We start from the raw sequence: 7,825 nt of genomic DNA, 5'->3' as shown, positions 1-7,825 counted from the left end.
GCCTATGTGGCCATTTGGGACTGAACCAAAAGAAGGAAGACCTTCCTCTCTGTCTCTCCCTCTCTCTGTCTATAACTCTATCTTTCAAATATATAAATAAAACTTTAAAAAATTATAAGATATGAATCATAGGGTTTTTACTTTAGGTAAGGTGTTTTTACTTTAGGTAATTTCTCCATTGCATAATGAACTTCTACAAATCAATAGAACAAAACCTAATAACTAAACAAAAAATGGACAAAAATATGTATGGATTGTTTTTAAAAAAGGACAAGTGAGTTTAGATATATGAATAGAAATGCAACCTCAATGGCATAAATTAACAAAAACAACCCTGAAATCATCATTTTTACCTATCAGATTGGCAAGATTCCTGAAAGTATGAGAAGGCTATATTGGCCAGGCTTACTGGAAAAACAAACCATCACATATATTACCAGAGAATTGGACCCAGATCCAATGATCATGACATCTACAAAAGGCAATAAGATGGGGCCAGTTCTGTGGCATAATAGGCTAAACCTCCACTTGAGGCGTCAGCATCCCATATGGGCACTAGTTCATGACCCAGATGCTCTTCTTCTGATCCACCTGTCTGCTTATGGCCTGGGAAAGCAGTGGAAGATGGTGGAAGTGCTTGAGCCCCTTTACACATGTGGGAGACTCAGAAGATGCTCCAGGTTCCTGGCTTCAGTTCAGCCCTGCTCTGGTTGTTGCTTCATTTGGGGAGTGAAGCAGCAGATGGAGGACGTCCCTTTGTGTCTCACCTTCCCTTCTGTAACTCTGCTACTCAAATAAATAAATACATCTTTTTAAAAAATATGACAATATTTACCAAAATTATGAGTTCTTATAGTCTTTAATTCAGAAATTCTAGTTGTAGTAGTTTAATCTAGAGGTTTACCTATGTGAATGAACATATTTCACTGATATCTATTACAGCATGTATTGTTACAAAAATAAAATTTGGAATAAGGAACCAGTTAAAAAAACTAAGGAACATCTGTATTATAAACCATGGGTCCCAAAATAATGGGGAAGTGATTTAGGTAATGATATGATTGTCTCAGAGAGGGGGCACCATTCATGAGGAAGACACAATATAGCAATCAATTAATCTATAATCTATAAATTTAATGTAGTTCTTTTATTTATTTATTTATTTATTTATTTATTTATTTATTTATTTATTTATTTAGACAGGCAGAGTGGATAGTGAGAGAGAGAGAGAGAGAGACAGAGGAAAGGTCTTCCTTTGCCATTGGTTCACCCTCCAATGGCTGTCATGGCTGGCGCGCAGCGGCCAGCAGACCACACTGATCCGAAGCCAGGAGCCAGGTGCTTCTCTTGGTCTCCCATTGGGTTCAGGGCCCAAGCACTTGGGCCATCCTCCACTGCACTCCCTGGCCACAGCAGAGAGATGGCCTGGAAGAGGGACAACCAGGACAGAATCCGGCTCCCCGGCTGGGACTAGAACCCCGTGTGCCGGTGCTGCAAGGTGGAGGATTAGCCTATTGAGCTGCGGTGCCGGCCTAATGTAATTCTTAATCTCAAAAAGATTTTCTAAAGATCTTGACAAGCTGAATAAATGTGCAAAACTCCAGGATGAAAAGAATAAGGAGAAGTGTACAGCCCTACAAACCTTGTTCTATTATCACTGAAAAACTCGAGCCCTGTGGTATACTTCAGGGAATAAGAACTCTTTCTTAAGACAGAATAGGATATTGATAAATATTGGAATCCCCTGGCATGATTGTAAGTCCACCATTTAGGGCAAGTCTGATTGAGCATGTCCCAAATTGTACATCTCCTCCCTCTCTTATTCCTACTGTTATATTTAACAGGGATCACTTTTCAGTTAAAATTTAAACACCTAAGAATAATTGTGTGTTAATTACAGAGTTCAACCAATAGTACTAGAACCAAACAAAACAAAACAAAACAAAAAAAAAACACTTAATAGTCTGTGATTTTGGAACAAGCCAAGCTCATGGAGAGGTCTGGAGGTGCTGGGGATTGAACCCAGGGCCTCGTGCATGCTAAGCATGTGCTCTACTACTGAGCTACACCCCCAATGATATAATCCAGTGTCCCAACTGGGACTAGAACCCAGTGTGCCGGCACCACAAGGCAGAGGATTAGCCTATTGAGCCATAGCCCAGGTACAAAGAGGGACTTGGTACATTATAAAGAAGTTATTAATATTTCAGTAAGTATAGTGCCAAATTATATTTTGCTTGAATCTAAGTTTACAGATTTAATTTCAAGCTTACAAGAAAGATTAGATTAAATAAGTTAAATGAAACCATTAGGAAATACTCAGACAAAACTGAAAACAATAGATTCTACAAAGGTATTGTTTTTTGCACTTTAAACAAACAGCTAAAACATCTTTTAAACAACTGGAAAGATCTAAAAGATAGTTTAGATATAATAGCATATTTGGCAATTATTACTAGTTGTTTAGCTGTAATAATGGTATTGTATTTATGTAGGAGACTGTCCATATTTTAAGTTGCATAATGAAATATTGAGGACTGAAATGTCATAATATCTGCAACTTACCTGAAATGAGTTCAACAAAATTTACATATGCACTTGCACACCCACTGGTGCAGAGCAAAATAATATAAATCACTAATTCTAGATTGCAGGTATGTAGAACATCACTGTATGATTTTGTTTCTTTCTGTATACTAAACTTTTCATAAAAATATTTGAAAATCAGATGGAAAACATTATATGCTCAACAAATATTGTCAAAAAAATCAACTGTTCTTATAAAAATATATTCTTGACATTTTAGGATAAAACAAGAAAAAAGCATATGATATGTGCAAAAATAAAAATTATCTTTTCTCAGATTAAGACAGAACTTCTTAAGGCACAGAATATAAGTCGTGGGGCTGGTGCTGTGGCATAGCAAGCAAATCCACCACCTGCAGTGTCAGCATCCCACTACCGTCACCAGTTTGAGTCACAGGTGCTCCACTTCTGACCCAGCTTTCTGCTATGTCCTAGGAAACAATGGAGGATGGTCGAAGTCCTTGGACCCCTGTACCCACATGCAAGACCTGGAAGAAGCCCCTGGCTCCTGGCTTTAGATAGGTGCAGCTCTGGCCATTGTGGCCATCGGAGGAGTGAACCAGCATATGGAAGACCTTTCTCTCTGCAACTCTTTCAAATAAATAAAATGAATCTTTAAAAAAAAAGGCAACAAGATACTTACATAGGCTGGCGCCACAGCTCACTAGGCTAATCCTCCACCTGCGGCGCTGGCACCCAGGTTCTAGTCCTGGTTGGGGCACCGGATTCTGTCCCGGTTGCTCCTCTTCCAATCCAGCTCTCTGCTGTGGCCCGGGAAGACAGTGGAGGATGGCCCAAGTACTTGGGACCTGCACCTGAATGGGAGACCAGGAGAAAGCACCTGGCTTCTGGCTTCAGATTGGCACAATCAGGTAATAGAGCAGAATTTCTGGTCACAGATTCCTACAGTGACACCCTAACAGGTAGGAAGAGCTACACTACATCTGGAGATAACACTGACACAGCACAAAGAGGAAAACCAAGGCAGATGTTCAGGATTCCAAATCTGTTCAGCAATATAAAGCCAAATATGTCTGTGTTGGTATTTAAGAATGTGCATCACTGCATATCTTCTATTTGTGGTGGTTTTGAAGATTTTGTTTTCAGAGACTATGAATTGACCCAATACGAGAGTACTTTTTAAAAGCTCATGGAAAGTAGAATTTAATGACAGATTTATTGTACCAAAAATTTGAAACCCATGCATAGAAGGGACCCTCAAATAAATTTGTGGAAAACACATTTCACAATTCATTTTCCATGAACTTGTAGCAGTACCTTCACATTCCAGATATAAATTGTTCTTTTCGTGTTGCTTTTCTTCCCTTTTCCAAAGTTTTCTTTTACTTTTCAGAAATGCCAGTGTGTCTTAACAAGATTGTGGGAGGTTGAATAATGGAAGGCAGATCAGAATTAGAAAGGTTGAGTTCCTAATGTCACACAGCACAGAAGGGTAATGATAACCTAGTAGATATTTTGTGAGCAAATACAAGAAAGTAGCTCCGAGGTTCCAATCACAAAAATGCCAAGAAAGGGAAAATGTTGATAACCCTGGGTTGATCAGTGCACATTGTATACATGATTAAAGTGTCACACTGTACCTCATGATTCACACAATTTTTGCTAATTTAAAATTGAGGATCACTCCCAAGCTAGTGCATTCACATCAATTTCTCTTGTTAGGGCTTAATGCAGGAGACACTCACCTGCACAGAGACTTGCCCCCAAAACCCAACCTCTTCCAAGCTCAGTCAAAGATGACATGGATGGCCTACATCACTGTAGAACCTACCACCAATATGTCTGAAGAAAAGGACAACCCAAATAGGTAACATTCATAATTCAGGCCAGCCCTCATCATGGGCTGAATGTAGAGCTGTTGGTTGAAGAGAGATCATGAATCAGGCAATGTTACACAATAACTGAGGTCACAGCATGCTCAGTACACTCAAAGGGATCAAGGGGACCTCAGAAAAGAATGAGGATGATATTATCCCCACTGTTAAGCAGGTAAGGAAAACACAAGGATCAACACCTTTGAATGGAACAGAAGCATAATGACATACATGGATCACGTGTAGTTGTATATAGGTTGTGCAATTCATTCATTTCTTCAGCCATCAGTTCATCCATTGGTTCATCCATCTGTCTGTGTGTTCTTTCATCCATCCATCCATCCATCCATCCATCCATCCATCTGTCCTCCCATCCACCCATCCTCCCATTCACCCACCCCTCTATCCACCTATTCATCCATCCATGCATCCATTTCTCACTCACTCCCTCCATCCATCCATCAATCCATCCATCCACCCATATTTCAAGCAGTTATTTATCAAGCATTTAATGCAATGCAGATGCTTCCCTCAGTACCAGCAACAGTGGTGATTGTCACATGCTTCCTGCTCCCTTGAAGCTTCCCATCTCTGGGGGAGCCAGGTGTGTAAATCTAGAGTGATCAGTGCTAATGGGAACCAGCTTATTAGTCCCTCTGCTTTGGAGATCTTTCTTCACAGGACTCAGGAAGGTGTACCAGCTCCTTCCTCCTCACTCACTGGCTACTCACTCTCAGCATCTGTATTGGATCTATATTGCCTTCCTCATTGGCAAGCCTCACAGAATTCCAGGGCTCTGGCTCCTCCCAACCTTACCTCCCTAGGGACCTACCTCAGTGGGCATTGTGGATCACACACACACACACACACACACGCCTCATTCCCTTGAATGGTCTAATTGCATAAGAAAACACAATTATCAAATATGACGCACCTGATGATATGAATGAATCAAAGCTAAGCACAAGGGAAGTCTGATTTTGTATCTTTTGTTTGTCCTTTCTAAGTGTACTCTGTGGAACTTGAAATGATAATTTCAGACTTGATATTTTGTAGTATGTTGTGGAAGCTTCAGTCTTACTGATCTGAGTCAACTGTCTCCTTTAAACTCAAATAGCATAGACAAACCAGTGGTACTTTGACACAAAGGATATACATTTTTAAAAGATTTATTTGAAAGTTCAAGTTACAGAGACAAACAGAGAGAGAGAGAGAGAGGGAGAGAGAGAGAGAATGTTTCCATCCCATGGTCCACTCCCCAAAAGGCCAGGGCTGGGCCAGGCTGAAGTCAGGATCCAGGAGTTTCTTCTGGATCTCCCACCTGTGTGAAGGGGCCCAAGCACTTGGGCCATCCTTTCTGCTTTCCCAGGCACATTAGCAAGTAGCTGGATCAGAAGTGGAACAACCCTGCCTCAAACAGATGCCCATATGAACTATCTGTGTTGCAGATGACAGCTTTACCCACTAAGCCACAATACCAGCCCCAGGATATACATTTTTAAGATTGCATGGGAAGATATCAGAATTTCTGTGTGGGCTGGGGCTGGGTGCTACTTTTCTAATGAGTCCAGTGGCATCCAGATGGTGTGTTTTGGGAAAATAGTGTTGTAATTTCAGTGCCATTAAGTTGATTCTTTCACTTAAATCAATGCCCATTCTTATCTGCTGATACTCAATGGGTCACAGGTAAGGGCTCATCCAGAAACTTCACTGCCTAGGAGCCAATGACTGACCACAATGGTAGCAAAAGGCTGACAGGAAATGACACCCTAGAACATCCCTGATATCATGCACATGGAGGCTGTCAGCCCAGGCATCTTACCTAACTTCTCCTCAAGCCTCTCCCAGCAAGAAGAGGCCACATAGCAAACCAAGAAAATAGCAGCAAAAGGGAAAAATCATAAAAAACTGAAATGTGACCACAGCAAAGTCAACCCAAAATGCCCATGTTATCCCAAGTGAGGACTCCCACATGGGTGGTAGGAGCCCAAGTATTCAGGCCATCTTTACACTGCTTTCACACTCACAATAGCATGGAACTGGACCAATCTGGGCTCAAAAGTGTGCTCATTTCAGATGCTAGTTCCACAGGTAATAGCTTAACATACTATGCCACAATGCTGGGCCCACCATAGCACTTTCAAACTTTGGACATTTTTTTTTACAGGCAGAGTGGACAGTGAGAGAGAGAGACAGAGAGAAAGGTCTTCCTTTTTGCCATTGGTTCACCCTCCAATGGCCGCCGCGGTAGGCGTGCTGCGGCCGGCACACTGCGCTGATCCAATGGCAGGAGCCAGGTGCTTTTTCCTGGTCTCCCATGGGGTGCAGGGCCCAAGCACTTGGGCCATCCTCCACTGCACTCCATGGCCACAGCAGAGAGCTGGCCTGGAATAGGGGCAACCGGGACAGGATCAGTGCCCTGACGGGGACTAGAACCTGGTGTGCTGGCGCTGCAAGGTGGAGGATTAGCCTAGTGAGCCGCGGTGCTGGCCTCAAACTTTGGACATTTTGGGTCAGGACAACGGCAGCCTTTCTTGCTCCCCATGTTTCTGCTATGAGCTGTCATAAAGCAGCCTCTGGGCATTTTCTTATCAGTCCTCTGAATTCTGCCATCCTCATGGAAAAACTTTGTTTTGTTGATCTTGCATGGGGTGAGGGGCTCTGAGTGGAGAAGTGTAAAGTAAATGTCCAAGCAGTCAAATATAATGTTTCTCTCACATTCAAGCAAACAGTTGTAGTACCGTGGTTGAAAATGGTTGGAACTGCTCTTTGTAAATTGCCTACCATACTCCAGGTATTTCACCCCAAAACCTCTCAACCATACAGCATTAAGTGGGGAAGAGGACTATCAGTACACACAGATTGAGAGTAGAGCCATTGAAGGTAGAGTAGAGGTTATGAATATGAAGGAATGAGGCCCAAGTACGCTGGACAGGGTCCAGAACAAAGGACAGAGTCATTATTAGAGGAACTAAGAAATGTGCTAAGCTACAATTAAGTTTTCTGATTGAGAGACAAATAAAACCCAACAGAAGGGGCTTGATAATAATCTGTTGGGCTTTAGGCCTTGTAAGTTAAGAGGCCCAGACCTATCTATCTCTTCACACGGGGTACATCCTAAGGGAGGTATGAACCTCCTAGGGGAAGGCACTCTGTTGACTTTCATTACTTGGCTGGCCTGGGAGGAGAGCTGGTCAGGTAAAGGCAGGGGGCATCTCTAACAAGAAATTTACAGTTCTGTCTGCAATGTTGCTGACCCTACTTGGTGGTCACTTTGGAAGCTGGGCTGAGTGAAGGGCTTTTCATCTAAGAGCCATTAAGATCTGTGGCTCTGACCTGGGCATCCTTCGAGTCCAGGGCAGGTCCATTTCCAGTGATCCAACTCTTGGCAGAGCTGCCAGGGC

The 7,825-nt window shown here is 42.4% G+C and overlaps 1 non-coding gene across 1 annotated transcript; it reads right to left on the bottom strand.

Annotated features, from left to right (window-relative positions):
* Window positions 1–2,001: 2,001 nt before the first annotated feature.
* Window positions 2,002–2,073, bottom strand: TRNAA-AGC (transfer RNA alanine (anticodon AGC)). Its single transcript has one exon. It is a non-coding gene; the product is annotated as a tRNA-Ala (tRNA).
* Window positions 2,074–7,825: the final 5,752 nt, after the last annotated feature.

Source organism: Lepus europaeus, chromosome Y (genome assembly GCF_033115175.1).
Source record: "Lepus europaeus isolate LE1 chromosome Y, mLepTim1.pri, whole genome shotgun sequence".
In the NCBI taxonomy this organism is placed as follows: domain Eukaryota; kingdom Metazoa; phylum Chordata; class Mammalia; order Lagomorpha; family Leporidae; genus Lepus; species Lepus europaeus.
The sequence above is the reverse complement of the archived record's forward strand: the minus strand, read 5'-3'. Positions and strand labels throughout refer to the sequence as shown.